This window comes from Eublepharis macularius, chromosome 8 (genome assembly GCF_028583425.1).
Source record: "Eublepharis macularius isolate TG4126 chromosome 8, MPM_Emac_v1.0, whole genome shotgun sequence".
In the NCBI taxonomy this organism is placed as follows: Eukaryota; Metazoa; Chordata; class Lepidosauria; order Squamata; family Eublepharidae; genus Eublepharis; species Eublepharis macularius.
Genome location: NC_072797.1, coordinates 70,051,590 through 70,070,090, shown reverse-complemented (window position 1 = coordinate 70,070,090; position 18,501 = coordinate 70,051,590).

Here is an 18,501-nt window from a genome sequence, read left to right as displayed (position 1 = left end):
CTCCCGAGCTTCGCACCATACTGATTTGGGTCCCAGATGGGCCTAAATGAGCCCATTCGGAGCCCAAATTAGCCCTCTGAAAAGTGTGCATGTGCTCCTTTGCCTACACAATGATGTCACCAGGAAGTGATGTCATCAGCATGAGTGCAGAACAAAGAGAAGGTATGTGCTTGGATCTGGCAACTCTACATTGTGATGTGGAAGAGATGTCTCTCTTCACTGAGTATGTGCGTGGAAAACTGCTTATGCACATGGACAGGGCCAATTTGAGGGGGTCCTGGACAGAGAGTGCCCAGGGGAACACCTATGCCCACTACTAGGCTCCCCTTCTTGCCCTTCCACCCATATCCCCCCACTTCCCTGTGCATTCTCCTTTTGCTCACTTGCAAGCTCTCTTACCACCTGCAGTCACAGCTTCCCACACTGCCTGCATGCTCTTTTCCCAATGGTGCTAGGTAGTGGCTGCAACTAGGACCAGTGCCGTGGCCACCAGGAATGTTGATGCTGTGTGCACCACCCACATCTCCAGCAGCACTAAGCAACCTATGCAGTTGGGAGCAGAGGTGACAAAGCACTCACAAGCAGACAGTGGAAGGGTCTGAGTACTGGCTTCAGAGGAGATATGTTAGCAGGGAGTCAGTGGGCCCCACCAGAAGCCTCAGGTCCTGGTAGATGCCCCAACTCACCATGTACTGACACCAGCCCTGCACATGGATCTCTCCTTACCGGATCACAGCATTTATGTAGGAAATTACCATCCAAGGCTGCTGCTATGACTCACTGGGTCAAGAATTTTAAGGTTATGCTTTGCTTTACACTATAGTGATGTTAACTAACATAGGAAAAAATGATTACATTGTTCTAGATGTTAACATTCTACAAAATTCCTTTAGGAGAAAGCCTACTTCCGAGATGATTTGCATTAAAAAGTATGTGATATGATTTCCACATGGTATAGCCTGAAAAATGTAGCAAGAACAGTATTTATAATTTAAAATTAACATCTTACCACTAGAGAACAAGAGCAATTTGTCAATAATTAGGAAACCTAATGATGGAGTCTTTTGAATTTAACACAATGGAGGCCTATTTATTTGCTCAATTTGTTTCTCATTTTCCTCCTGTTCCTGAGGGAGGTTTTTGCAAAACCCCATTATAGTAATCACTAGTAGTCACAGGAATTCCTCCAGAACAATCATGAATAATACAGATAGAACGATCTGTATTATTCATGTATAGTGAAGTCCCATCATTATGAAAATGCGTTGGCTAACAACGTAAGAACCAGCCAAAGTTGAGAATTTTAAATTTCCATTGATTTAAGTGAGAAAGAATTAAGCGTGCACTTAGCTATCCCACTGAAGAGTACTTAATTGTGGCTGCATTGTACCCACAATATGTTCATGGAAAGTGGTTTAGAATGTTCCTAAAAGGCAGATCTATAATGGACTGAGAATTATGGACAGAGTAGGTCTGAGGATTTGCTTTTTAATTTTCAGTACTGCAAATATGTATTGCTTTTTACTGTTTCAGCTTTGCTCTCACTATTCCAACTCTGAGAACAGATAGTTTATGAATAAATGGCTTCATGCCCAGAAAAAATCCAAGAACAAATTGAACACAGTTTGACATAAGTATGTTTTGGGAAAGTCTCATTCAGTGCTCAAAGGTGCCTTATATATCAGGTCAACAGTGGAATCAAATTAGATGGTTTAATAAAGTCTTGTGATGTTCACATAATGGGGCCTATATAAGGTAGCCACACTCTAAAACCCTAAAAAAGTTTGGGTTGTGGTGAAACTATCTTATCTTTCCGAAAACACTATGGTAAGAATAATAGAAATTGTATTTTATCTTTTAAATTTAGATAAGGGATTATAAGTATACTTTTTATTTCTAAACTCATTGACATATGCTAGAGCCTAAGTATGTTAAAATGTAGACCAAGAAATTGACAAAGTAGAAGAAAGAAGTCAAGTGGCAAATTAAAGACTAACAGCATTTATTTCAGCATGAACTTTCATGAGTAGGCATGGGCACAAACCCCCAATATTTGACGATTCTGCGGTTCGTGGTTTGGTGCTGATGACGATCCCGAGGTCGCGAACCACAATGAACATTTCCCGTTGCTGAACCAGTTTGCGGTTTGCAGGGCACGGAACAGCCCCCATGCACTTAGAGAGCCCATATTCCCGGGGAGTGTTTTGCAGGCTCTCCTACAGCCATCACCCAAGTGTGGACAAGATTGCAAAAGTGACCTTGGAGTTACCCTCTCCAATCCAAGGCCCCCAGGAAACTCCCACCTGATACAATTGAGACACTGGTTGATGTTGGCCCAGTGTACAGAAGGTGGGTGCTGAAGGTGGCTGCCGGGCCTGGCGGGCACGGGGAGGCGGCGGTAAGCCACCTCCCCTCAGGGGGTGGGGGGTCTGGCTGCTCGACGGTGGCACCCCCCATGTGCCCACCCGCTAGGCCAAAGAGGAGCGAGCTGGTATTCCCCGCCAATGTAGGAATGGTGGGTATTGCCGGTGGCCGCCGGGCCAGGCAGGCACAGTGAAGTGGTGGCGAGCCACCTCCCCTCAGGGGGCATGGGGTCTGGCTGTTCACTGGCGGCACCCCCATGTGTCCACCCACCAGGCCAAAGAGGAGCAAGCTGGTATTCCCGGCGTGGGTGGGAGAGTTCATGACATTTGGACGGGGGTCTGATCCCCCAGCAACTGTGGGTCCTCACTAGGGGTGTGCAAGCCAAAAATTTTCGGCTATAGCCGAAAGTAGAAAGCCGAAAGAAAATTCTCTATCGTTAAAGCTGAAAGCCGAAACAAGAATCTCTTTCGGGATTCGGGATTCGGGATTCTTTCGGCATTATTTCGGCATTCTTTCGGCTTTTTTCTATGGGAAAATGCCTCCGTCTTCCAGGACGCCTGGAGGAGGCATTTTCCCACCGAATAAGCCCAAAATTGGTGGGGACCTTCCTCTAACCCTTCTCTAACAACCACCCAAGTTTCAGACAGATTGGACTTTGGGGGGCCATGTTATGGCCCCCCAAAGCAGGTCCCCCCATCCTCCCATAAAGGAGCATCTTCTTCATTATTTCCTATGGGGAAAAAATGAAGAAGCAGGCTTCCTTTGCCAGGGGTGGCATTTTGCATGCAAAATGCCCCCTTACCCTCAGGGGCCCTTCTCCCACCCCTCCTCCCACCCCCCACCAAGGCTCAGCCTGCTCCCACTTGGGGGGGGCATTTCATGGCCTCCCCAAGTAGGTGCTCTAATCTCTACCACTGACAGCTGGGGGAGGCTTGTGTTGCCAGGGGTGGCATTTTGCATGCAAAATGCCCCCCAACCCTCTGGGGCCCTTCTCCCACCCCTCCTCCCACCCCCCACCAAGGCTCAGCCTGCTCCCACTTGGGGGGGCCATTTCATGGCCTCCCCAAGTAGGTGCTCTAATCTCTACCACTGACAGCTGGGGGAGGCTTGTGTTGCCAGGGGTGGCATTTTGCATGCAAAATGCCCCCCAGCCCTCTGGGGCCCTTCTCCCACCCTTCCTCCCACCCCACACCAAGGCTCAGACTGCTCCCACTTGGGGGGGCCATTTCATGGCCTCCCCAAGTAGGTCCTCTCAGCCCCTAAAGTCCACCCCTTACAGCCCCACACAAACCCAATTCCCCCCCAGCTGCCGCACACAGACCCAAATCCCCACATTAGCCCCTCACAGACCCAAATCCACCCCCACCTGCCCCACACCCATAACCCCAGGAACAGGCTGGCAAAGGCCAGCCCTCTCCCTTTGTTCCCTATGCTGGGAACTTCTAAACTCTCTTTCCCTGGGCAATTCTGCACAGCCCAGGGGTGCCACAATGGTGGGCACACTTCTGAGTGCCAGCTGGTCCCTGTGAAAGAACACCTGAACCACAGACACCCTCCCTCAAATTCCCCCACCACCTACAGAGATAGCTGGCCAGCCAGCCCCATTGTTCCCTATGATGGGAACCAACTGCACAACAAAGAATAAAACAAGAACAACACAAAATAAAGTTTTTAAAAAATTATTTTCTCCCTTCCAAAGTACAAGTAGGCAAAGCATTATGACACATTACACCAGCAGTCCCCCACACAGAAAAATAACACAACTCACTTAACATCAGAGAATCACAAAGCACGATTCCTGTCAAAAACACTTTATTTCTTGAACAGCTTTAGGTTACACAGCAGGGGGGAACACCAAAGGGCTTGGCAGCAGTATCTTACACAAAAATAACACAACTCACTTAACATCAGAGAATCACAAAAGCACAATTCCTGTCAAAAACACTTTATTTCTTGAACAGCTTTAGGCTACACAGCAGGGGGGGGACACCAAAGGGCATGGAAGCAGTATCTTACACAAAAATAACACAACTCACTTCACATTAAAGAATCACCCCAAAAAATTGCTGTCAAAAGCACTTTATTTCTGTAACTGCTTTAGGTTACACAGTAGGAAGGCACCACAGAGCAGGAAAGCAGTGTACTACACAAAAATAACACAACTCACTTCACATCAGAGAATCACACAAACACAATTGCTGTCAAAAACGGTGAAGTGGGTTGTATTATTTTTTGTAGTACATTGCTATCATGCCCTTTTGTGCCCTCCTACTGTGTAACCTAAAGCTGTTCAAGAAATAAAGTGTTTTTGCCAGGAATTGTGTTTTTGTGATTCTCTGATGTTAAGTGAGTTGTGTTATTTTTGTGTAAGATACTGCTTCCATGCCCTTTGGTGTCCCCCCCCTGCTGTGTAGCCTAAAGCTGTTCAAGAAATAAAGTGTTTTTGACAGGAATTGTGCTTTTGTGATTCTCTGATGTTAAGTGAGTTGTGTTATTTTTGTGTAAGATACTGCTTCCATGCCCTTTGGTGTTCCCCCCCTGCTGTGTAGCCTAAAGCTGTTCAAGAAATAAAGTGTTTTTGACAGGAATTGTGCTTTTGTGATTCTCTGATGTTAAGTGAGTTGTGTTATTTTTGTGTAAGATACTGCTTCCATGCCCTTTGGTGTTCCCCCCCTGCTGTGTAGCCTAAAGCTGTTCAAGAAATAAAGTGTTTTTGACAGGAATCGTGCTTTGTGATTCTCTGATGTTAAGTGAGTTGTGTTATTTTTCTGTGTGGGGGACTGCTGGTGTTATGTGTCATAATGCTTTGCCTACTTGTACTTTGGAAGGGAGAAAATAATTTTTAAAAAACTTTATTTTGTGTTGTTCTTGTTTTATTCTTTGTTGTGCAGTTGGTTCCCATCATAGGGAACAATGGGGCTGGCTGGCCAGCCATCTCTGTAGGTGGTGGGGGAATTTGAGGGAGGGTGTCTGTGGTTCAGGTGCTCTTTCACAGGGACCAGCTGGCACTCAGAAGTGTGCCCACCATTGTGGCACCCCTGGGCTGTGCAGAATTGCCCAGGGAAAGAGAGTTTAGAAGTTCCCAGCATAGGGAACAAAGGGAGAGGGCTGGCCTTTGCCAGCCTGTTCCTGGGGTTATGGGTGTGGGGCAGGTGGGGGTGGATTTGGGTCTGTGAGGGGCTAATGTGGGGATTTGGGTCTGTGTGTGGCAGCTGGGGGGAATTGGGTTTGTGTGGAGCTGTAAGGGGTGGAATTTAGGGGCTGAGAGGACCTACTTGGGGAGGCCATGAAATGGCCCCCCCAAGTGGGAGCAGGCTGAGCCTTGGTGGGGGGTGGGAGGAGGGGTGGGAGAAGGGCCCCAGAGGGTTGGGGGGCATTTTGCATGCAAAATGCCACCCCTGGCAACACAAGCCTCCCCCAGCTGTCAGTGGTAGAGATTAGAGCACCTACTTGGGGAGGCCATGAAATGGCCCCCCCAAGTGGGAGCAGGCTGAGCCTTGGTGGGGGGTGGGAGGAGGGGTGGGAGAAGGGCCCCTGAGGGTAAGGGGGCATTTTGCATGCAAATGCCACCCCTGGCAAAGGAAGCCTGCTTCTTCATTTTTTCCCCATAGGAAATAATGAAGAAGATGCTCCTTTATGGGAGGATGGGGGGACCTGCTTTGGGGGGGCATAACATGGCCCCCCAAAGTCCAATCTGTCTGAAACTTGGGTGGTTGTTAGAGAAGGGTTAGAGGAAGGTCCCCACCAATTTTGGGCTTATTCGGTGGGAAGATGCCTCCCCCAGACGTCCGGGAAGACGGAGGCATTTTCCCATTGAAAAGCCGAATGAAAGACGAAAGAATCCCGAAACGTTTCGGCTTTTTTCTTTCGGCTACCCGAAACGTTTCGGGATTCCCCGAAACGTTTCGGCATTCCCTGAAAGAAGCCGAAACACTTTTGTTTCGGCATTCTTTCGGCATTCTGAATGCCGAAACGCACATCCCTAGTCCTCACCTGAGGGCCCCACTAAAGAAAATGTTGACAGCAGCCGACAGTACCCACCTTCCTGTCTAACCAGAAAAGATGGGAGGGAGAGGGCATGTCATCATGAAAAGGGGGAGGGGGAAGATCCCCCAGCAACCCGGGTCCTCACCCGAGGGTCCCACTGAGGAACAGTGTGGCAACAGCCGACAGTACCCACCTTCCTCCCTTGCCAGAAAGGATGGGAGGGAGAGGACCTGTCATGTGGGGGGTAAGTGGGAAGATCCCCCTGCAATCACCAGGCCAAAATGGAGGGCGCTGGTATTCCCGGCGTGGGTGGGAGAGTGCATGACATTCGGACGGGGCCGGATCCCCCAGCAACTGCGTGTACTCACCTGAGGGTTCCACTAAGGAAAATTTCAACAGCAGCAGACAGTATCCACCTTCCTGCCTTGCCGTAAAGGATGGGAGGGAGAGGACCTGTCATGTGGGGGGTAAGTGGGAAGATCCCCCTGCAACCGCCAGGCCAAAGTGGAGCATGCTGGTTTTCCCGGCGAGGGCTGGAGGGAGGTTAATATCCCCTCTCTTTCTATTTCAATCTCTATCTGTTTCTACATACAGTTCTCCAACCATATACCATTCTCTAACTGTTAACATACATTCTCTAATATATGTACATACATTCTAGCGTATTGTTCATTCTACTTATACATTCTGAAACATTTGTCTCTTTCTCTGTTTTTGATTTTCAATCCTTTTCTCCATGGATGTGGCGTGTTCTGTTCAATTCTATATCTCCTTGATGCATTCGCATTCTATTTCTACTTCGAGAACGGTTGATATCTGTGTGCCCCTTTCTATCTGTTTCTCTGTATCTCCCTCTCACTGTCTATTTGCAACTGTCTCTCTCTGTCTCTGTTTCTTCCTATGATTCCACCACTATTTATCTGAATCTTTCTCTTTCTACGTAAATATCTGCCCTTTATTATTTCTTTCCATCTTTAGCTTTTATTTTTTTCTCTTTCTATAACCATATTGTTTTCTACATTCCTTTCTCTATCTTCATCTATATGTATGCTCGTGTGTCTATCTTTTCCCAATGGTTTTGTTTTTGTTTTTCAACACATCTTTCTATCTGTCTCTCTGTCTTGTTCTGTCCAACATGTGGCGGGGGACTGGCAAGATCCCCCAGCAACCATGGGTCCTCACCCGAGGGTCCCACTGAGGAACAGTGCAGCAGCAGCCAACAGTACCCACCTTCCTGCCTTGAGGGAAAGGATGGGAGTTGCAGGACACATTCCCACCTAGCTGAAAGGGGTCCAGTCAGTCCCGTTGACAGGGGAGCCGCCACGCTGTGCAACCGACTGTATCCGTATACAATACAATCAGCTGCCTGGCAGCAGCCCTGGCACCAGAGGGAGGGAGGGACTAGAACTCTAGCCCACCACTCACACAGACCTGACCAGATCAGGCAATAATAATACTGTGAGCCCTCAGCCGAGGTGCCCAGTGAGCTTGGCCCCAGGGCCTGGCAGCAGCCCTGGAACCAAAGGAGATAGATCCCTATCTCCAAATTCCAAGCTCAATTATACTCTGTCTCTCTCCCCAAAGGCTAGCAAGTAGCAAGCAAGAGCTCCATCCCACTCCACTGCTCACTGAAAATGAAACCAGAACTGGGACAGCAGTGCTTTTTATAAGCTGAGGTCCCATAGAGCAATGCAGGAGGTCTGTGTTTGGCTGTCAGAGCTGCCTATCAGGGTTTGCAGGGATGAGATTGGAGTGCCCATGGCTACAGAACACCCCCTCCCTCTCCCTCTCCTGGGTGTCTTCTCCCAACTTGTAACCGCTTTGCAGCTCCATGGTTGGAAGGAAGACCTGCCGATCAAGGTAAGCTGGGCTTCCATTCGGGTTTCCAGGGTGACAGAAGGAGCACAGACAGAGTTCAGGCATTCCCCCAGCTCTGTTGCCAGGGGAATTGATTGATGGCGCCTGACTGTCTGGCTTCCCGAACCATGGCCAAACGCACCGAACCAGTGTTCTTCTGAACGCTGGTTCGTTGGCTGTGGACAATCACGAACTGCTAGGTCGCGATCGCGCGATCGCCAATTTTGTGGGTTTTTGAAGTTCGTAATGAAGTTCGTGCCCATGTCTATTCATGAGTCAGAAGAACTCACTTCAGAATAAGATAGCCCGTTTGCTGTAACTGCAAATATACAACTCAGCATTATTGATAACTGACATACAGTACAATTGCTTTAGTACACCAGCATAAATCCGCTCATGATTTCCACTTGGATTACAGGCAACTCTTAACCTCTATTATTTCCTTTTTTCATCTCACCTACTCCTCCCATATGTCTTTAACTGAAATATTTCATTTTGTTTTTAAATAGCCATGTTTGGTTCCCTACTGAGCCACATTTGGCTCTATGGCCTTAGGTTGCAGACCACTTGCCATTCAAGTGTCATTCATCACCTGTAGCTTGGCTCTGAGTCCGTTTCTTAGCACCGCCCACTGCCATCCTGAATTTTATTCAGCCTGCTTGCATGCCTATGAGTTTTTGCTTCCTTGTACTCTAATTTCTTACCTTCTATGAGTTCTGCCCTACAGTATTCCTCCAGGCTCTACTTATGCAACTCCTCCACTGTACATTGCCTTTGGGATTACAGTCTCTGTCTCATTTGATGTTGACAACCTGAAAAAAACAAAAACAAAACTAGTATGATTCCAATTACTGGTGATGAGAGAGCTAACGATCAGCAGATAAGGACAAATGTGAAGTACTCCAGGCACATAAACCATGGATTCTGATGTCTACACTAATGTGCAAAGTATGGGAAACAAACAAGAGGAACTTGAAGTCTTAATACAGGAAGGGACCTAATAGGTGGGATAAGACATACAAATGGAATATTAGGATTGAGGGGTACAACTTATTTAAAAGGAATAGACCAATAATGAAGTATGGAGAAGTACCACTATATGTCAAGGATGTATATACCTGAATCTGAACATGGAAGGTCAGTTGAGAGCCTCTGGGTAAAAATGCAAGGAGAAAGAAATAATAGCTCTCTCTCTCTCTCTCTCTCTCTGTGTGTGTGTGTGTAGGTCCTTTCTGCAAAGAAAAGACCCCCTCCACACACACACACCTGGTGCTCCTGGATCCTAAGAAAGGAGGGGGATGCTCCAATTCATGCTTGTTTTCTGCAAAGGAGAATTTTTAATTCTGTAAAATTTAATGCAATTTAAATTTGTAACCAACACTGAAATGTTAGCCAAATTGAAAGCCAAAAAGACATGATGTTGAAGGTTTTACATACAGAATCCCCAAATTATTTCTTTAAAAATAGTAGGCCCTGATTCCGGCCAGGACTGTATTAATGGGATGGGGGACAGCCTCCCCACCATGAAGATAGTTTCAGGTGGGTAGCTGTGTTGGTTTGTAGTAGAAGAGCAAGATTTGGGTCTAGTAGCACCTTAGAGACCAACTAGATTTCCAGGGTGTGAGCTTTTGAACCTCAAAGATCCCTTCATCTAAGGGAGCTTTGATTCTCGAAAGGGAGCTTTGACTCTTGAAAGCTCACACAGTGGAAATCTAGCTGGTCTCTAAGGTGCTACTGGACCCAAATTTTGCACCTTCCACCTTGGTATTTTCCTGACCTGAAATGAACCTCTGGAGCTGCAGTGTGTATCACTGGAGCAAACATTAAGGACTATATAAAGTGTCTGTAGTTTTGCTCCAACTTGGTATATAGCAGGAGGAGGGTGAAGGTTTCTCCTGCACTGTGGTCCTGATCTGAATAAAGGCCTCTTCTTTAAAAAATGATTGGCAGATTTATTCAGAGAACTTTCAGTGTATTTTCATTAATGGAATATAGTTCTTTTCACTTTTCCTTTCTTTTGAAACTCCCTGTATAACCCCAAAATATTTTCTGAGTTTTTGAGAGAGACCCTCATGAATGATGTGGGATGTGGCATGGTGAATTGCAGTAGGTAGTGGGAATCAATCAAAATTGTCTCCCTTTACATGAACAAAAGATTTCTTCTCACACTAGTCAGGTTAGATTAAAGACAAGGCCTTTAAAAGTTAGCTTGACCTCCAGAAAATCATTGTAGTTATTTCTCCATGTTATCTGAACTACCTATCAGATAAAAGAATATAAGAAGAGCTCTATTAGATCAGGCCATCTAATCCAGTATTCTGTTTCACACAATGGCTAAGTAGACACCTCTGTAAAACTCACAAACAGGTCATAAAGAGAATGACCTTCCCATGTTGATCCTCCCACACCTATTATTTGGAGGCACATTGCCTTTGAACATGGAAGTTCCATTTAGCCATCATATAGCTGCTGATGGGTAGTTTTATGCATAAAAGGTCATTTTGGTTAATGATAATATAGCAGTTGAGGGGCCTTCCAAATTGAGAATCTAGTGTTTTGGAGTATAGTGGATTTTCTTTATTCCCTAAAACTCATCTTAAGAGCAGAATAAATAAATTTGCTTCAAAACCATGAGCAACAAATGCCTATGTTGTAAAGAATTCTGTGAACTGGTCACTCCATATGGATTATGAGATATGCAAACCAACAGAGGTCCTCAGAACATTAGAAAATCCCAGAGGAACAAGACTGTAAAGCATCGAGGTATGATCTGAAACAGGTGATCTTAACACATCAAATTTAGCCACAGATCATCACAAATCGTTTTGCTGTAAAAGCAGATACTGGTGTAACCTTAATGTAGCATAAGCTTTTTCAGTTTGTTAGCTCTGATCCAGAAAAGTCACAGTAATTGGCTTTAAAGATGTGTCACAAGAAACCTTTTTTTAATTTGCTACAATCTATTGACATGGCTGCCCCTTTGGAATTATTCTTACTGCTGTAGCATTTTGTAAAATACTGCAGGAATCTTTAGAATAGTTCCAAGACAGGATTTTGAAAAGGAACATGAAAACAAAATTCTCCAGCCTTAAGGCCTCCCTTTATACATGCACAGCTGTAGCCACATGAGAGCTGCTTCCCCTTGTTTTATCCTAGGGACCTATGAGAAGTATGAACACGGTAACCATGTGGTTAGGACCAACAGGAGGGGAGTGAGGCTTTTAAGTGAATGGGAAAGACCATTGGGATGAGTTTCTCAGATGTGGTTGTGGTATAACAACTGAGATTGTTCTGTGGAGAAGCTGTTACCACATGACTACAAGTATATATGAAGGAAGGTTAGTATGTTATAACTAGAGAGTTGAAGGAGGATATGGGAGATCCGAGTTCAAATCCCACTCAGCCATGAAGCTCTGGGTGATCTTGTGTCTATCATTCAGATTCAGCCTAATATACCTCATAGAGTTGTAGTGAGGATGGGTGAACCATGGAGAAAGGGTGGGATAAAATGTATTAGATAGATATTACTGATTTTTTTGTGAACATGGGCTGGGTGACACTGAGAGATCTCTGTCTTTTGGTGCTACACCTCTGAAGATGCCAGCCACAGCTGCTGGCGAAACGTCAGGAACTACAATGCCAAGACCACGGCAATACATCCCGGATAACCCACAACAACCATCGTTCTCCGGCCGTGAAAGCCCTCGACAATACATGGGCTGGGATTATAAACCTAAGTTCCATTTGTGCCATTCTCTTTTCCATTATGTGGGGTAGTCCTCAAATGTGGAGCACATCACTCCAACATTAGGAACTTCCATTAATGCAAAAGAGGTCTCTTTCTGTGAGCTGAAGAAAATGCTGTTTGGCAGAAGACAGCCAGGTGCCAATGAAGGCAGGATTCAAGCCATACTGATTGTACTTGAAAGCTCCCTTTTCTTCTATGGTTTCTTTCAGATAGGAGTGAAAGTGCCTTTGTCAGGCAAAAAGACATTTTGATGGAATTTGATAGAACGATAACTGCTAGAGTGACATCTTTTTTTGCATCAATTGCATATATATGGCTTTAAAATGAGATATAATATAAATGGAATAAAACAAACAAATCAAATGGGTTAAATGAACAGGGTCACAAAGACAGCAAAAGTCAAAAAGGAACAAAGAAAGATCTATTTACGTATCCCATTGCATGCAATTCCCTAGTTTTCCCACTGCATATTTCTCACGCCTACAACGCTGTCCCTTCCACCCATGAGTCTTCAGATCTTTTAAAATAATCTTCTTACGATCTATAGCCCACTCAGATGAACTGAGAAACAACGAGCAGGAAAATAACATTCCTAAAATGCACATTGTACACTAAATTGCATAATGTTTGTCCAAAATAGGTATGATATTCTTTCCTTTTTTAATCGAAGAGATTCTTTTTAGAATTTTTTTCTATCTCCATGGATACTACCCTAATAATTTATACCTGTATTTATAGTTCCTCTTGTTTACATTAAAAATGATAGCTCCACCAGTGTCACATTTGCTGATTAGACATATTTCACAGATGGCAACTAAAGTACTTTTGAGTTTCTCACCTGCTGTTAGCATGCATGTGTGAAAGGCAAACGTGATTTTAGGTCCACTGTACTAGGTTTTCAGATCAATTGGTGGCAAGGGAGGGAAGTGGTGGCAAGGGAAGAAAGAGAGGGCTTGCACTGGTATTTCTGCTCTCCTGGAATTTTTGTGAATTGTCTGTATGAAGTGTAATTCTAGTTCTCTAATCACATCCCTCCATAATGTTTTAGATGTTTGAGACTGGCTTTTCCCCAATTTAATCTCTCCTCCCTTGACTATATGTGTGTTGGGTAGTGTAGAAAAGTATTGTCAGTCTCACCAATGCAGCCTTCCTTCACTCCCCCCCCCCCCCGCACCTTCTTTGTACTCCTATAAAAGGAACAGGGTTTGGGAGAAGGCTTGTCAGTTCTCCTGATGCCCTTTAGAAAGTAACTTCTCTGCTCTTCAGGGAAACAGTCTGGGAAATGTCTGGTTGTTTTCATAGATGCTGGGAAAGCATCACTCATCCTTTCTCCTGCCATGGTTGCTGTGGCTCTGGGAGGGGAGGAGCCCTTCAAAAGGGCATGCCTGGACCAGCTCTGAGTTAAGTAGATGGAGAGATGCTTTCTTCTGCACTAGCTGAAGGAGATATGTGATGGCATTTAAATCAGAACAAGTATAATTTGTGAAAGGTGATCATGCACATTAACCGAAGTGCGGGATGATTCCTGGGTGATATTTAAATTATTTTAAAATACACATAGGACTGTATTTTTAAATCAAGTTTTGCTACACTTTTCAGCTGGGTCAGAGGCACAGAAAAAAACCCTTCCTCCTGATATTTTATTTATAAGGCATTTAAGCACTGCACAAAAGCAATTAAGAAGGCAGGGTGCCATCCTCCAAATTATAACTTAAATGTTATGGATTCAAAGGACAAAGTGGGAATTAGAAGAAGGAAATTGTTTTCCAAAACATTCTAGAAAGGGTCAGCTTGCCTGCCACCATGGTGCGCCATAATGAATCCACCTTTCCACTAAAGACCAAATGTAGTCCAGTTCTCTTTGCAGATGAATGCCACCTCTGCACAACTGCAACATTTGAAAAAGACTCTGGGTTAATTTGCACATTCAAATTGCACCACTTTAGATTGCTGCTGGGAACTTGTACGCTTGAGGATACTCCCCTTGTATAAAGACTCTCTGCATATAGAATATCAGATAGAAAGCTAAGGTAAGCTGACGTGCAAGCTGTCCATAAGCACAGTGTATGTGATATGGCAGAGCTCCACCTGCATTATGAAGGGTACAAGGAAGGACAAGGAAGACTGCAGATGATTCTTCTTCAAAAAATAGCATAGTACTTTTATTAGTAGAAGAAATGGGTCTGTTATGCATTTTCAACTGCGCTATTAATGGCAATCTAGCGCTTTCATCCTTGGGGCAAAGAACCATGGGATGTTGCCCAAAGGCACCTTTCCTTGGTTTCTAAAACAGGTGCTCATCTCTCCACTACTTTAAAAACCACAGCTAGAGGAGAATGATGTTGTCAGTTATCCACTGGTTTCTAATTTGCCCTTCCTGTGCATGATGATTGAGAGTGGCTGCAGAACAACATGTCTTTCTAGAGAATTCATCTGCTCTAGACCCCTTTCAGTCTGGCTTCAGAATGGAGACTATTCTAGGGGCCTTAGTCAACAATCGCCATCTGAATGTAGACAAGAGCTGAGCCTCTTTGTGGCTTTTACTGGATTTATTAGTAGCTTTTGATACTGTGGTCCACACCATCTCATTGAGATGTTTGGAAACCGAAGTAAGGATTAAGCGATGAGCTCCGGATTGATTTAAATCTTTTCTTATAGGCAGGTTTCTGAGGGTTGCCGTTGGAGACCAGTTGCCATCAGTGTGGGACTTGCCTGGCAGAACCCCACAGTCTTATTCTTCATACTACTCAATCTCAATCTAAAGTCCTCAAGAGAAATCATTCATGGTTTTGGAGTAGGCCGTAATCAATATGCTGATAACACCAATATCTATACTTCTTCATCCAAATCATCCAGTGATGCTGTAGAGGTTCTGAACTGCTGCTTCATTGCTGTTGTGGTTAAATATCTAAGTGTGATCAAAGGGAAACTGAATCGTGACAAGACAGAGCTAATGTTGGCTGGGAAAGCTTTTGATAGGGTCAGGCTGACCCTGGCTGATTCAGTTAAGAGCCTAGGGATTATTCTGGATCTTGCATTATTGCTGGAGAAGCAAGTTAATACAGCTGCCAGAAATGCATTCTTCCAGCTTCATTTACCCTGGAAGATGGGACTCTACTGTGTCAGTTATTTGGTCATGTAGATCCATGGTAGAGTTACCTTGAGGCTATACTATTATACGGTACTCTACATGGTTCTGCCCTTAAATTCAGCTCAGAATCTCCAGTTGGTACAGAACACTGGTTACTATTGAGCTCTAAATGGAACATGTATGCCACACCAATTCTACAGGCACTCCACTGGTTACCATTCAGTTACAAGTCACCAGTGAAGGCCTTAATGGCCTTGCGGGATCACCTTCCCCATTGCTCCATTGCAACAGCTTTGCTCATCTAAGCATAAGCACAGCCTTCAGAAGGTGCCACACTACAAATGATGAAGCTCAGCAACTGCTCACTGGCAGGCATTCTCTGTGGCGGCTCCCACCTTGGGGAATGGCCTGCCTGAGGAGGTCAGAAAGGCCATCACACTTCTCTCATTTCACAGAAGGTACAGAACAGAAACATTCACGACAGATTTTTGTAAAGGGATTTAAACGGTCATGGAATGGAAGACTACAGGAGGCTGTTTTATAAGGGAATAGGGTTGTGGGGTAGTGTAATTTTTTTTTTTGTATTTATTACCTTGCTTTTATTTCATTGTCTCCTACCCTTGTAACCCATTTTTTTGCATTATGGCATGACATGCTTTAGGCTTTTGATGGCACACCCAGCTGCATGTGAAACATGCTTAGGCTGGGTGCCACTTTTGCCTCACTGCACGGATGGAGAGACAGCCTTACATTCCTGGGCATCCAGGCTTTGGGAGGTGGGGCCTGGCCCTGTAAAGGGTGGCTCCGCCTCTGTAGGGCTCAGTCAGCTTTGAAAGCTCGGCCCACCCACCACACGCTATGGCAGTACAGGATTAGCTGGTTGCTGGTTACCAGGGCCAGGTAGGAATTTTTTCTCCTTTTCCCAAATTGGCACAGGGAAGAGGTGTTTTTCGCCTACCTTGTACTGTTTTGTAGGTGTGGTATTTGGAGTGGTGGAACTGTAACCTAGGTCCCTGGCAGGTTAGATTTGGGTAGACAGAGCAGGCCGGTGAGCACCCAGTGGCACCTCCTCATTGGTGGGGAATAGGGGTCTGTCAGGGATTGGCTGGTGGGCTGTACAGCTGCCAGCTGAGAGGGCAGACTGCCTGTGGGACCCCCTGTACAAGTCCTTCCCTCGGGCTTCACGGCTGGGGTGTATGGAGCTTTAAGGGGGGAACCATTCGCCTGGCCGGCCGGGTTACAACCATTCACATGGATGGCTCGCACCTGGGGCAGGGGGTGCTCGCCCAAGCAGGTCGAGGAGTTGGTCCAATTGACCCCTTGTCTTGACCTGTAGTACCGCTAGTTATACCCTTGCCGTTATTAAGTTTAATGTTGGTCAATAAATGGCCCAAATTTATACCCAAGCCTTGTGTCTGTCTCTTCATTCCGAATTGGGGGGGGGGGGCAAGTTGTTGTTCATTTGCATTGTTTACCAGTTTTGTAACCCAAGTCCTATTGCATTGTTTATTGGGTATCTTATATTGTATGAGTGAATTGTTGTCTATATTTGTAATCTGCTTGGGTCTTAGTGAGCAAGGCAGGATATAAATCAAGTGAATAAATGAGCAATAAACAAGGATGCTTCCTGTATACTCTGGACTTTTTGTTCTATGCAGAAGTTTAATGGACATCTTCTACTGCTTCTTGAGCAGCTGCTATGCTGCTGTTTGTGTGTCAGAGGACAGATAGCATTGTCTCCTTGTGCCAGTGTGAAAACCATTATACTGGATCCCATGAACCTCAGCTTTAGCATAAGGGGTTGGTTCATCCAGGATGCAAAACTCTTATTTGAACATAGTTTCTGGAGGCATTAGTAGGATGTATTTCAGTGGTCAAGTTCCTCAAAAACAATGTAGCTGAGGAAAATAATATAAAGTGGTGGTTAAAATGATCTGCTTTTTACCTTTTACCTGGTATATGATATCAAAGACAACCAAGCCTGCTTTGGCTTTGCTGTAGATGTGTATGTCTTTTACAAGTAGAGACTAACGCTTATTGCTTTTTAAATTAATTTTTGTGCAATTCAGAAAATGGAGGTTTTATTTCCAATTGAGGTTTTTTTCATGTATGGTCAAACCTTGCCAGAATATATTTTTATTATTCCTGCGGTGCTTGTCAAGAGCTTTTTGCTAATTAAACTTTCAATAATGAAACCTGTTAAAAGCATGAGAATTGTTTTGCAGGATCACACCAACAATCAGTCTAGCCCAGTGCTGCCTTCAAGAGTGAGCACCCAGTTTACAAAGATCTTTCATCCATTCTTTGTCCATATTATCTAACATTGATAGATACAATGCCTCTGGATAAGGGAGCTCCATTGTTTAGCTATTAAAATTAAAAGCCGCTATTGCACCTATCCTTCATTAATTTGTCTAGTCTCTTTTTAAAAATCCCTATCAACATATCTGGTGCCCCTGCACTTAATTACTGAAGAAAACGGCTTGTATGTTCTGAAATGACTGCTAAGGAATTCTCCTGGATGGCCATGGGATCTAATGTCCTGAGTGAAAGAGAGAGAGAATACTTGTACTTCCCTCCACACAGTTCATATTCTATAAGCCTCTCATTGTCTTTCCATAGGTATTTTCTAGCAAAATAAAAATCCCCAATGTCTCAAGAACTTCTTCACTGTGCTTTTCTGTCTCATCTCTTCTCTAATTCTTGCAGCATCCTTTTTGAGATGGGATGACCAGAACTCCACACAATGTTCCAACGAAGTGCACAAAATAGATTTATATAACAGGATTATGATACTTGTGATTTTGACAAACCTGTTCATAATTAAACAGATTCTTTTTTTCAGAGTTCTGGAGGTGGGGGGGTTGTTACTTGTGTTGTATTCCATTCATCAACCTTTTACCTTAATGCAAACCTCAAGGCAGTCTTTTTTGGTATGGCAATGGATTATCCAACAAGACTGGGGCCAAGTTCTGTTAACCCAATATGCATTTTCTTTTGGATTGTTCCATCCAAGTTGCAACAGTAAAGAGTCTATAATGAAAAACAATACAGAAATTGCAAGAGAGGTTTATTTACAGGAAGGCATGATTACAGTGCACAATGTACAGCTGCACTGTTCTTGCCAGAACATTTTTGTCAGAACCATAACTGCACTTGTGTATCTTAAATTGTAATATGGGGAGCGGCTCTGAGAAGTGAATGTGTCACAGTGAACATGAGCTGGAGACAAGACACAAATTAAGTAACAATTTGCCCATTTTCTTTAAAAAGAGAAAATCTGATTCAGTCAATGTAATTTCTGTGGCAATCAGCCGTCCTTGGCAACACTCACATCAAATTATACTCGAACCTTAAGATCATGCAGCATGGCATTCATAACACTTGGTAAATCCTGCCATTCCTTTTCTCCTCCTTTCCTGTTTTAACATTCACATTCAACTTCAAAGCAGAC